The sequence below is a fragment of the Rattus norvegicus genome, chromosome 2 (assembly GCF_036323735.1).
Source record: "Rattus norvegicus strain BN/NHsdMcwi chromosome 2, GRCr8, whole genome shotgun sequence".
Taxonomy (NCBI): Eukaryota; Metazoa; Chordata; class Mammalia; order Rodentia; family Muridae; genus Rattus; species Rattus norvegicus.
Genome location: NC_086020.1, coordinates 72,887,032 through 72,900,401, shown reverse-complemented (window position 1 = coordinate 72,900,401; position 13,370 = coordinate 72,887,032). Strand labels below are relative to the sequence as shown.

The window sequence follows — 13,370 nt, the reverse complement described above, 5'->3', positions numbered from 1 at the left end:
GTCTTCACCTACAGCCAGTGGAGTCAGCAAGTGCTTGAGGTAACCTAATCTAGCCAGAGGTCCTCAGTCACCATAAAAGTATCATTTGATGGAGATACAATACAATTTTATTATCCTAGCACTAGGCATTTGAGGTGCCAAAGGTCTTTAATAAAAGTTTCTTCGATTCTTCTGGTAAACAGAGGCTTTTCTTAGCTTGAAATTATTAGAGACCCTTGAGGGCAAAGTTGAAACTGGGATCAGGGACAAGGAATAAGATAACTGGAAATGAGAGATGTTAAAATATTACAGAAAATAAAAAAATTAAAAGGCCAGGAAAATATGAGGACTTGTGTCATGCAGTTCACAGATTAAACACAAAACCTATAGCCATTTTATGACTCTTACTCCTCTGATAATATGGTAATCATATTTATTGTTGATTGTCATTAAACCACATCCTATAAGGTATAATCTCTGGGATGCTAAGAAAAAGAAAAAGGGTCTAAAAATGCAAAGAAAACTGCATAAAGAGAGAAAAATTATTGATGGTTAATCCAATTGAAATTCTAGTTTGTTAAAATTAAAGAAAATGGTGCTCTTGTCCATTGATCTCAAAGTCTTTCAATATTTTGTTTATAGTTCCGGATATTCAACCAAAGGCAACATAGTTACTATTTTTCTTAGAGAAACTGTTTTTCAGTAGACAATACACTTGAAACCACTCATAGTTTCTTTCATTTAATTATTTAAATACATGGGAACATAATAATATGCCTTACATATTGAAAATATACACAATCAAGAAATGCTTTAACTTTGATTTTAATACCACTGAATGTGATTCATTTAAAATTTATGTTTCATAATATGTAAAACAAAACATGTTTTTCATGTTTTATTAGTTTTCCTCTTTTCCCCCCTTCCTCTCAGATTTAGTTCAGCATGAAGGAGCAACAACTAGGGGATTAAAGTGTTCCACTTTTCTTTCTCACTGTGTGGCATTTACACACACATACACAGACACACAGACAGACAGACAGACAGACACACACACACACAAAGAAAACACACACACCTACCCAGAGATTCAAGCATTATGCCATTAAAATTGGCAAAAGTAGTCTCTAGACAACTTAATCACAGGTCCTAAATCAAGAAATCCAGAGAGATTTAATTAAGAACAACAACAACACAATACACAACATGTTGTACTATAACATAGATGAAACCTTAGTGGAAAGTGTATGGTGTTGTGTGTAGTGTGGTGTGGGGTGTGTGTATGTGTGTGGTGTGTATGTGGTGTGTGTGTGTGTGTGTGTGCATGTGTGTGCTTTGTGTGTATGTGTATGTGCTAAGTATGTGACTGTGGATATGTATGTGTGTAAGTATGCATGTGTATGTGTTTAGTTTCTTATATCTGAGATAAATCAATTTATTTTGCTCCTATCTAATATAATATATTCCCAAAATCATCTGTTATACCCGGCAACACTGTCAATGTAACTCCACTGAATTTGTTTCAGGTAGGCAGAGGAATTTAGTGTTCAAAAATCCTCTTAGTTCTGTGACTTGAAAATCTCCTATCTGCAGAGGGAATTGAGAAATGTGTTCAAACATGCAACCTGGGATTAAAACAACTTCTGAAGCATCCCTCAGACTCCCTGTGGCCTCCTAGCCCCCTCTCCATTGCCCCTTATGTTTTTTCTAGCTCAAGTCAAGTCTCTGTGAGTTTAGGAAACTGATATATCCCTGTATGAACCCCCCATGAACTTTCCATATAAAGAACATTGCTTCTTTTCTCAAATGATTTCTAGGCAGTTCCAACTTCCCAATATCTATACAACACTATAAACCAGTTTTGTGTCATATACTCTTAGAAAGCTACTCTGTTTTTCCTGCTGGAGACTTCTGTTCTCAGTTACAGCCGGAGGATGACAGAGGCAAGGGGTCTTGTCAGGCTTGCACAGTCTCTTTATGTGGAGGGCTTTTGTTTCATGGCTTTCACTCCTCTGTGTTTTACTCTATCTTGGTGTTTATTGATTTTATGAAGGTCTTGAAATGGCAAAGGAATATCATAGCATTTTGTTATCTTGAATTATGTTATTATCATCTGTTCCCTAAAATATTACTGTGTAGTAAAAAGTTTTGGAGAGAAATTCTACCTGTCTCCACATTCCTTACTCATACACAAAATCATCACATTTATCTCATCAGGTATGGATTCCTCTTGGTTCATAATTTTAATGCATTTGCAGAAATTCTTACATTCTTCTTCATTTACTTTTATATAGATCTCTTTCCAATCAGCCTGAAAACTATGAAAGATTTCTTGTGGGGCTCTTGCAAATTAGTGGGAAAATTCATTTATTAATAAATGAATAAAGTGAATACTATTTCCCTCAGTGTAAAATCAATCTCCATACTCTATTTTAATATTAAAACTACTTTCTTATAATTACAACAAATTACTCAGAGAAACATTTAAAATAAATGACTATATATAACTCCTGTAATACATGTGTCCATACATAGACATATACAGACATACATATACATACAAACACATGGACACACCCCCACAAACAGTATTATTACCATAATTATTAAGGCAAACTGATTTTTTAATTTAACCTTTTTCTTTTCAATATCTTCAAAGTAAATATTCATTAAACACATGTTTATTCTGTCCATAGTGCCATTACTAAATGCAATGCTATTGCAAGTTTGGAAATTCAAACTAAGCATACTTTATAAACATGAAGAACAGATCATATCTCACAGCTCACTAAAGGGAAATTTCTGCTATTTTCTATACATTTATTTTTGCAAATGAATCATAGCTAAGGCCTGAAAATTTTAATGAATACTAAGCTGTACATACTTTGCAAATGTACATAGTTACCTAGATATTAAACTCCCTTCTATTTGTGTGAGTTTTAGGACATTGCCAGACTTAGATGAGTAAATTCTTGACTTTTAGAAATTCTATGTTCTATACCTCTATCACCTAAACAGCACCGCCTGCTCTGTGCAGGAAATAATTTATTTATACAGTGAACTCAAGGCTGATATTGAAGACCTTTAGTTTTTACTATCATAATAACAGATTAGAAAAAAATCTGTCTTTAATTCTGGAATTTCCTCTTGAAGAAGCAGATTGGAGGATCCTGAATGTGAGAAGTAAGTACCCTATTTCTCAGCTACATTCCCAGCTCTGATATTTCTTCTTGAAATAAGAAATTGTACAGTATATTTCAATGCATACAATACCAAGAGTTAAGAATCTAATTTACTACAAACTTGTACTATTATTTGGATATGGATTTAACATATGAATTGTGTCCTCTGAGGGCCCATTCCTGAAAATATAATTCCAAACAATAGGGTCCTAAGATTATAGAAACTCCATGCAAATGCTGATTACTATTAGGTAAGTCATGGGGATCTAGCATGATTGAAAACTGGTGACTTTATTCAGAGATATGGAGGGAACAAAGGTACCACATATCTATGTGCTCTTTATAGCTTCAGGGTCTGGGAGCTTGATGGTAGAAACCAGAACTGCACACTCAAACTGGTTCATTTAGAAATGCAACTGCAAACTTCTTTTTCTTAGCGGTATTAGTAATAGAAATTAGACTAATATACTTGTCAAAGTTAATTTCTTGAAGAAGACAACAAGAGGAGAGGCACTGAAATTCAAATTTGGCTGAAGTGAGAGGGGATAGAGCAAATATTCTCAATAAACTCAGACTGCTCTGAAGTCAGCTCGAAGCGATGGAGCTGGGTGTCATATGAATCTCAGTTCTAGTTCTAGAACCTAGATCTAGAATCCAGAAACATCTAGAGTATTAGAATGTAGTGAACTAGTGTATATTTGAAACTCCTACTATGGAGGAAATGATGAAACAGGTGGACCAAATCACCAGAGCTCAGGAGTTCAAAACCAGACCTATGAGAGAGAGAGGGACAGAAAGACATAGAGACAGGGAGCGAAAGAGACACAGAGATAGAGAGACAAAGACAGAATAGACACACACACACAGATAGATAGATAGATAGATAGATAGATAGATAGATAGATAGATAGATAGAGATAGATAGATAGATAGATAGATAGATAGATAGATAGATAGATAGACAGAGAAAGAGAGACAGAGAGAGAAAGAGAGAGAGAGATGGATAGAGAGACAGAGAGAGACAGAGATAGAGAGAATGTGTCACACCGAGACAAACAGGTGCATAGACACACAGACACAAAGACACAAACAGATAAACAGAAATAGCAAATTATTCAGAATAGAGAAGATAAAGAGGCTGGATAAAGCTTCCGGAGTCCGTAGGCTTTCTTGTGAAAGAAGCAGTGCCCCCTATTCATTGCTGTGATAACTGTGTAATTCCATTCCTTAGACCCATCTAAGGTAACTGAATGGCTGTTAACATAAACTTTATATGATTTTTAAGAAGCACAGCATCTTAGAGTACAGGGTCTTCCTAGTAATGGTGGAAACCTTTCCAAGGCTTCCACCAGATCTATATTCCACAGATCATAGAATGAACCAACTTGCTAAACAAAACGTTTTAAATTTTCTGCATCTCTTCATAGAAAATCATTGCATTTTCTGAGCAAGATGCCACTGCCAAGACAAGGAAAACCAAAGACAGGAAAGAGAAGATGTATCCACTGAGCCACAAGTGGTAGCACCCATGAGCAGTCCCGGAAAGCAAAGTGAGACAGACAGGGAAGGAAGTAGTCATGGCTTTCTATCTTAAAACTGGGATTTTAAGATAGGTGGATAACATAAGCTATCAGCTTGAAGTACATCTTACTATTTTAATGGAATCCAGATGACACTTTTATCACTCTATGCAAAAGAATTTTGTGTGCTTATATCTGAACAGGACTCCACATTTATATTCTTCCAAATGGCAGCATATTTTATGCAGCTTTTCTCTCTGAGAAGTTAAAAAAAAATAACAGCATCCTGGAAGGAACAAATTTCCTGATGTCAAGGAATACCTCTCAGCTGACCCACACAATAAAACAAAAACAAAAAACAAAACAAAATCTGTGAGATATCAAACTAGCTTGCATTTTTTGCCTCTCATGAGCTATTACCCTTTTATGTTGATAATATGTTCCTCCTTAGACAGGAGTCAAAACATTTATCTTTGCATTATGCTCTGCTCTGCTTTTCAGATGTTTGCCTTTAGGGGCACTGATAAAACACACACACACACACACATACACAAAGCCATTATTTTTGTGGGCCTGCATTAAAAATCACATCTCTGCCTGACAAGCTATTTAAAATGTCATTTGTGCCTTGTGAACGCTTTTAGAAAAATCCAGAGACCTAGACCCAGGTGACCCAAACTGTGTTTCTGCAAGAATTGCAATTTCCTTTTGAGGATGATTCCAAGGAAGATTGCTCCTAAATATCTGTGAGAGGAATTCGTTCCACAATTAATGTTGTTGTTTGCTATATATTGATTTCTATAACATTTCACCTCATGCCATGCAAAAGACAAGTAATAAAACACACTTTAATTATAGTAATATTAAATGTAATGCTATCATTTTTCCCTAAGCCTAGAAGGTCAACAGGCATCTAAAAGCAAGCTTTGTTTCCAGTTATGAGTTCACAAGTACATCCAGTTTCTATTGCTTGTCCCACCAATTTAATTTTTCTAAAGATTATAAATGCTAAGAATAAGAACGAACATAATTGTATGACACTAAATATTGTCTAGTTATGAAATAAGCCACAAAGTGGAACTTTTAAAGATAGTGGATTTGTACTTTAAAATATTCATGTTCATTGATTTCAAACGGATGGGAAACGTTATTATCACACTGATAGGAACCAATTGGAATAAGTGATTCAGGATTTTATTGCTGTGGACACTATGACCAAGACAACTCTTATTAAGACAATGCTACACCTCCAAATTGTGCCACTCCCTGTCTAGGCATACTCAAACTACCACAGTGACCTTTATTTGATGTGTGTGAACAATTTCTATTGCTTATTTAAAGACAAGATTACATAATCCATAAGGTAGCTGCAATGTTTCAAATTTAGGACACAGATTTCTGTTATAAACTGGTTGAAGTTTTGAAATAGTCTAACTCTTATCAGATTTGAAATTGTTGACATTGACTAGAGAGGACATGAGGGCTTAATGTATTTTCTTAAATAGCAGCAATTAAAATGTCAAAACAAAAGGAACAGATATTGTCATATGAATAAATTACTTCATTTTAGAGAAGAAACCCAGTTAATATTTGAACCAGTATTTTTGTATTTGTCTCTGGGAACATGGATTCCACCGCTTCTCCATCAAAACACTGTGATCTCACCATGAGTAAACCCTATGATGGCTTCTGTAACTCACATAGAACAGGTATAAAATCTACTGCAAAAACATACAAAAGTGTCAAACTAATCTGTTTTAATCACTAAGGGTCTTATATTAATAAAATATAAAAGTAATATGACAAATAAAATGAAATCTTTGAGTTAAAAACAAAGACACTGACTATACCTGAGCCAGAGTCTGATGAAGATTAGGTTAGAGAGGAAGGAGTAACCATCAATGCTGGCATACAGGGAATTTCAAGAAGTTTAGCTTCTAAAGGAGAAGACAAGTCACACTGGAAGTTTTAATAGAAGGAGGAAGGTTACATATTTATATTTGTAATTATAGTCATCAATTCCCTGGAAATACTGCGCATGCTTTTGTGGAGGACAGGATTACAGTAAGGTGACCATACAGCACATGGCAGATGAGGGTGACATGGGATATGGAGAGGTAGGGTTATGAAACTGTGTGGGGAGGATTTGTAAAGCAGAATGGAGCACCTTGGTGTTTACTAGATACACAGGTATGAGTAGTGCTAAAAGAAAGTGTGCTGGCTGTATTTATAACTTGGCTTACTCTGCAGCGTACAGTCTGTGTTGTTCAGTCCCCACTGAAAAGGTAACAGAAAAGGTAGGCAAATTAGGACATGAAATAAAAAGATGAGTCAACCTTTCCAGTTCTCAACTTGCCTCCTTTCTGCTTCTTACAGTCCTCATTCCTTCCTTAAAAAATAACAAGATAGAGTAGAATCTTTTGGCATTGACACTTCATCTGTAGTCAAGAGTATGACTCATTCTTCCCTAAGCAAATAGATACATGGGAGAAACCATTAACATGCAGTATTTAGTAAATATGAGATAAAACTTAGGATGAAAAGAGAATGTCACAGCTTATATGAAATAATCAGAAAACGTCGGAGCAGAAATAAGCTCACATATGTAATATCAGAGGCAATAATGGCAACAAGGCAGAATTACATAGGAGCTTTACAACACCTCACTGGGTTTTCTTCATTCACAGTTTCTCATGACTTCTTAGTGATAAGAAGAGTTCCTTTCTAAACCCGATCAATCTGCGACCTAGGAATGTTTGGACAATCACACGATAGTCAAAGGAAGAATTTGTTTGTCACAACCATAAAGTGAAGAAAAGCCACATGCCTCTCCAGAGAGGTGGTTAGAAGAGCAGTATCTTGGATGGGCATGGTGCCTTAGAAGATTTTTTTATTGGGAAACTTGCAGATCTAAGGATCTGAGTTTGGACCATGGAGCATACTTGGTAAATGGAAAGAATAACTTTATGCAAGGTTATGTTTTTTACCACCATAACTACCTTGTGACATGTGAATACTCACACAAACATACGTAAATACATATGCATACTTGTGCATACATGCATACACACAGACACAAATAAATTAGTGTAATAAAATTTTGGAACAAAAAATAATTATCAGAAACTATGACACAGAAATCCAAAAACATGAGAAGTTTCATTCCTTCTTGTATTTTAATGAAAGCGGAAATCATCATCTCTATAACTGCATATTGGAGAATAATTATAATCCCAACCACTAGGGCTATATCTCTATGTACTCTGAATTATCATGTTTATAATCTTTGCTTCTTGAGTTTTTTCTCAACCTACTGAATTATTAAAACTGTATGGACACTAAAGAATCTGCTACTGTAAGTCACTACATGTTTCTACACAGACAATGATAAGGATGTGTGGCTTTTAATATGGAAAAAAATGTATGGCATTGCTGAAAATGCATTTCCATAATTGAAACTTTTGCATAGATTAGTAAAGAGACAGAATCCAACAAGGAATACCTTGGTCAGAATTTACAGTGCAAATATATAAATCCTATAAAAGAACACGAATATGTTTGTAGATATTAGATTCTACTTTAACAACAGATGACATATTTTTCCAATATAGTCCATCTATATTCATTATAAGGATAACCAGAAAATTTATTCAATATGAATTCTTCCCATTTGAACAAGGACTCATTCTGAACCAAGGATTCAGCCTTACAGTTTTTGAGCATAGTCTATGCTTATGCTTCATTATACAGAAAAGAAAAGCTAGTGATCCATGCACTGTGATATAACTCTACTTTGATGGTTGCTGTATTTTTTTTAATGCTGTAATCCAGTCAGGTGTTGAATAACAACAGTCCAAAAGGGACTACATGTGTTAAGGCTGTAACTTCTTTTAGTGCTCCAAAAAGAATCAAAACAAAGGATTCAACGGCTATTTTAGTCCTTTGTCCAAAATAGAAAGCTTTCTCTAAATCGAGTCTCAGATTACACTCCTTTAAGACTCATTCACTCACTAGTGGAAATCCAATGAAAGAAATTGTATTTTCTTAAAACGCAAAGGTTCTTCTGTAAATACAGTCTACAGAACCAGATTGAGGAGATTGTGTCCACATTTTTATTACTGCCAGGACATAACAATAATTGCTCCTAGACAAGAAAAGTGAAAGATAGCAACACTTCTCCTTCACAGTAATATTTTCAGAATACTTGACAGAAAATGAGTGAGTTAGACAAATTATCTCCTTTATGTGTCACAACAAATCTATAGGAGAGATACTATAATTATAACCATTTTAAAGAACATCAAAACAGCCCTTAGCTGCTTTAAATGGTTTGTTCAAGGGCACAGAGCAAGTGCATATCCTCAGAGGGGTCAAGATTTCATCCAGGTTACATGCAGACCATGTGCCTATGGTGCTATATTATATTGTCCTATCTATTAGTTACAAGGGTGATAGTTATACAAGTTATTAAGTCAATTCAAAAAGGTTTACCTAGCTTGAATTGGTGAATTTACACTACTAAAAAATGGGAAAATTTGGAAAGTGTCTCAATATTTTTTGGCTTGTCTAGCATAACACATATGACCCCAGAGACTCACTGCCCCTCCTCAAAAACACACTCTTTTCTTCTTGTATTAGCCTTTACGATAAACCAGAAATTCTATCTTTTTCAAGGGTGAAAGGTGATATTTTTTCCTTCTTAACTATCTTATACATGCATCTTACATATTTCTCCAGACTGCCATCTTTGTACTTCTCAAATTTAGCTCAAGCCCATCAGATCATAAAAAACAACAAAGCACTTTCTGTTTAAAGTCAATAATTCAGATATTCTGTACTTTCACTAAAAGCACCTTTTGTCTCCTGGTTTTCATGTAAGGCCAAGGTAGTCAGGAACCACTCTTTAAATGACTGTGAGACTTCTATAATTTGATAGAAGTATCTATGATTTCTACATGTATTCTAGCATCTTATTTTTCTGCCAAACAAGTCCCTACTGACAACACTCACACTTTAGGTATAACAGAAATTAGTAGCTTTATTAATTTTTAAAAGATTTATTTATTATATATCAGTATGCTGTAGCTGTCTTCAGACACACCAGAAGAGGACACTGAATCCCATTACAGATGGTTGTGAGCCACCATGTGGTTGCTGGGAATTGAACTCAGGTCTTCTGGAAGAGCAGTCAGTGCTCTTAACCACTGAGCCATCTCTCCAGCCACCATTAATTTTTTGACCTGTTACATAAATGTATGATGGTTTATTTTTCAGTTAATAAAACCAAGATTATTAACATCCTGCTGGTTGGTATGGCTTATTTGTATGTGTGTGTGTGTGTGTGTGTGTATGTGTGTGTGTGTGTGTGTGTGTGTGTGTGTGTGTACTATATACATATATTCTTGATTGTGTTTCTAAATGTTGCTGAACTTTGTGAAATATTTACTACAATCTGTCATATTTTATTTTTTAAACTTTTTCTTTTAAATACGGGTTGCCTTAGTATATGTATGAGTAGAATATTCGTGCAGTTACTTGTGAATGTCAAAAGAAGGAATGTAATCCACTGGAACTTGAGTTATAAAGTGTGTGAGCCATTTGACACAGATGCTGGTTAATAAATCTGTTTTTTTTTTGTTTATTTGATTGTTTGTTTGTTTCTTTGTTTATTTTGAAAGAGTAGTTACTGCTTCTGAGCCATGCTTCCAGACTCTATACCCTAATTTTCAGTTTCCAACAAAAAACTTAACAAAGATACTACCAAATGTTTTAGTCATACTATTTAACTTGGCATTATCATGTAGCACAATCTTGGGTTTAGATATGAATCATATTGATATTTTATCATATTAATTTTATCTCATCTCTCTCCTTCCTCATCATAAGATTGGAGGTACCTTTTGTATAGAAATACAGATATTGCTGAAATATAGACACTGTTTCTTTTATGAGAATATTTACAAAAGTTTATAAATAGCAAATAAACTTTGGTAAATTTAACCCTATTTGCTGTCATCTTTGCTTGAGTTAACTTCTCAAATTCATTTCCAAATAATATTCTATATTGTCTAATATTATAGTTTTCTTTGGCATGAATATGATTTCCTCTTATCATCTTTTTAATCCCAGTTTCTTAAAAGGAATTTTGGATTTAGATCAGTGTGTGTGTGTGTGTGTGTGTGTGTGTGTGTGTGCGTGTGTGCGTGTGTGTGTGTATGTGTATGTGTTTATAAGAGGGAGAGAAAAGGTTGGGGATTTAGCTCAGTGGTAGAGCGCTTGCCTAGGAAGCGCAAGGCCCTGGGTTCGGTCCCCAGCTCCGAAAAAAAAAAAAAAAGAACCAAAAAAAAAAAAAAAAGAAAAAGAAAAGAGGGAGAGAAAAGTGTCTGTGTGTATGTATGCATATGTTGTGGGTATGTAAGAGATTGAAGTGTGTGTGTGTGTGTGTGTGTGTGTGTGTGTGTGTGTACATATGTGTGAGTGTATCTAAGATGTAAGTGTGTGTGTGTGTGTGTGTGTGTGTGTGTTTGTGTGTGTGTGTTGGGATTAGAAACTAGGGATTCACACACGCTAGGCAGATGCTCTACCGCTAAGATTTAATGCAAGTCTAAATTTCATAAAGATTTAACAACTTTTACTTTTAGAAAGTGTTTTATTCAATATAAATTCTATGTAAGGTTGATATTACCATGAGTTTGGTAATTTATAGGCAAATTCTATAGCCTATAAAATGCTTTCTGATATAGATGGAATAAATTGCAATCAAGTGAATGAAAATTGAGAATCCCAAAGCTCCTAGATGTATAGTCACAGGTGGCCATAATATAATAAGTTATAGATAAGTAAAACATAAATGGTACTTAAAATAAATACTTCCTAGCCTACCTTTTAATTTACTTGTGTGTGTGTGTGTGTGTGTGTGTGTGTGTGTGTGTGTGTGTGTGTGGTGTATTTGCAGGAAACTTTTCTCTCATCAAACCATTTGGGCTATGGGAATTAAACTCAGTTCCTCAGCCTTGGTGGCAAACACTTTTATCTGCTGACTCATCTTGAGAACATGAACTACTAATTTGCAATGGCTCACAAGAGATTCTCCATTCCCTCATATGTTTTCATAATGAAAACAAGAAAATAGCAACAGCAATATTAAAAGTCCTTCGGAAATATTCATGTGAATTGGGACATCAGTTGTTTACATGTTTACACATAAATACATTAGGACACGCAATTTGTATCCTTTGATGGCCATACACTTAACTGATCAGAATGTCCAATAAATGTTCATTGAGTTTGAAGTTACCATGCGTTTGAACTGAGTGCATAGAGTAGTCTAAGATACAGACCTGCTGCTAGTGACAAGATGATTTAATATTAAATAGGCTTGTGCTTTTTACCTCTTTACCCAGTTTGCTTGATAACATGGAAAGAATATAGCTACCCCTCATAGTCACTTCTAGGCATACAGTTCTCCTCAATTAATTTTAAATCTTGGAGATGTCACCCTCTCCCAGAGAAGAGTTAGACATCACAGTATAATGGAAATAGCAAATATTTTCAGACTTTGACTGAAACACAACTAGCAAGAACTTAAGCCTACAGTACTTTTACAAGTATTGTGCCCCTGTGGAGGATGCAATGGCACCAGCATTGACCGGTATAGCTCCCATGAGAATTGCAGAAGGATAGAGAATTAATATAAACAGTGTTCTGACATTTTTATGACTGTCCAGCTCAAAGTACCTGTGGGAGGAAACTGGAGTCAACATCTGAGAAATGTAAGTGTTCACTTTAAAGACACATCTGGGCTGCCATAACAAATAATACACCCCAAAACAGGTACATGTTTTATTTGTTCTTTAATGATTCAGGTTAGTTATTAAAATTAGGTATGAAAACTATTATAACAGCACCAAACTGTACTTTATATAGCATCTTTAATTCTTTTAAGATAATTTTATAGTAACTGACCCACATAATAACAAGGTACATAGGCACTGTTTTCACATCTCCAGAGTGGTAATCAATATATCCTCTGTGAATTTCGTGATCAAAGTATTCGATTATCCTTATCATATTTACCATAGTCTGCAAGCAATACATTAGTGTATATTGACATGAATAAATTAAATGAGAAAGGAAAAAGCTTACCTAATTAAATTAACTTTGGAAAAAGTTTTATCATGATCTTTCCAAATCCTTTCCACAAATAAAAGAAAAAGGGCACAGAAGAAATAACATTAATTATTTTATTAAAAGTGGGTGTATAATTGCCCTAAACTATGTGTGACCTGTTAACCTAACCTCAATTAACTATGGGTGGAGTGCAAAAATAACTTCAGAAATGATATACCTAAAAGTCAAGATTCAACATAGTACCTTGATTTACCTTCCTAAAAACAAGCATTTCAGAAAGCAGGATTTTCTTTCTATTCAAAAATCTATCTCCTAAGAGAATCCTATCTACATTGTATAATGACTATACATTATGTCAATAAAATAAATAATTAATCTTTTAGCTCATTTCTCTGAAAAGCGTTTACTGTAATAAAGTTTACCCCTTAAATGTACACTTTTAAACTCTCTGAGACTTAGTCCCTCATCCGTTCTCCTAAAGGCAATGCAGGGATATTGCTAGAGACGTGCACAGGATCTCAGAGATTATTTGTAAATTTCTTTGCCTCCAATTTAACTT

The 13,370-nt window shown here is 34.7% G+C and overlaps 1 protein-coding gene across 2 annotated transcripts in view; it reads right to left on the bottom strand.

Annotated features, from left to right (window-relative positions):
- Cdh12 (cadherin 12) overlaps nucleotides 1-13,370 on the bottom strand; it is a 1,234,181-nt gene that overhangs the window by 535,638 nt on the left and 685,173 nt on the right. The gene's annotated exons all lie outside the window — the stretch shown is intronic.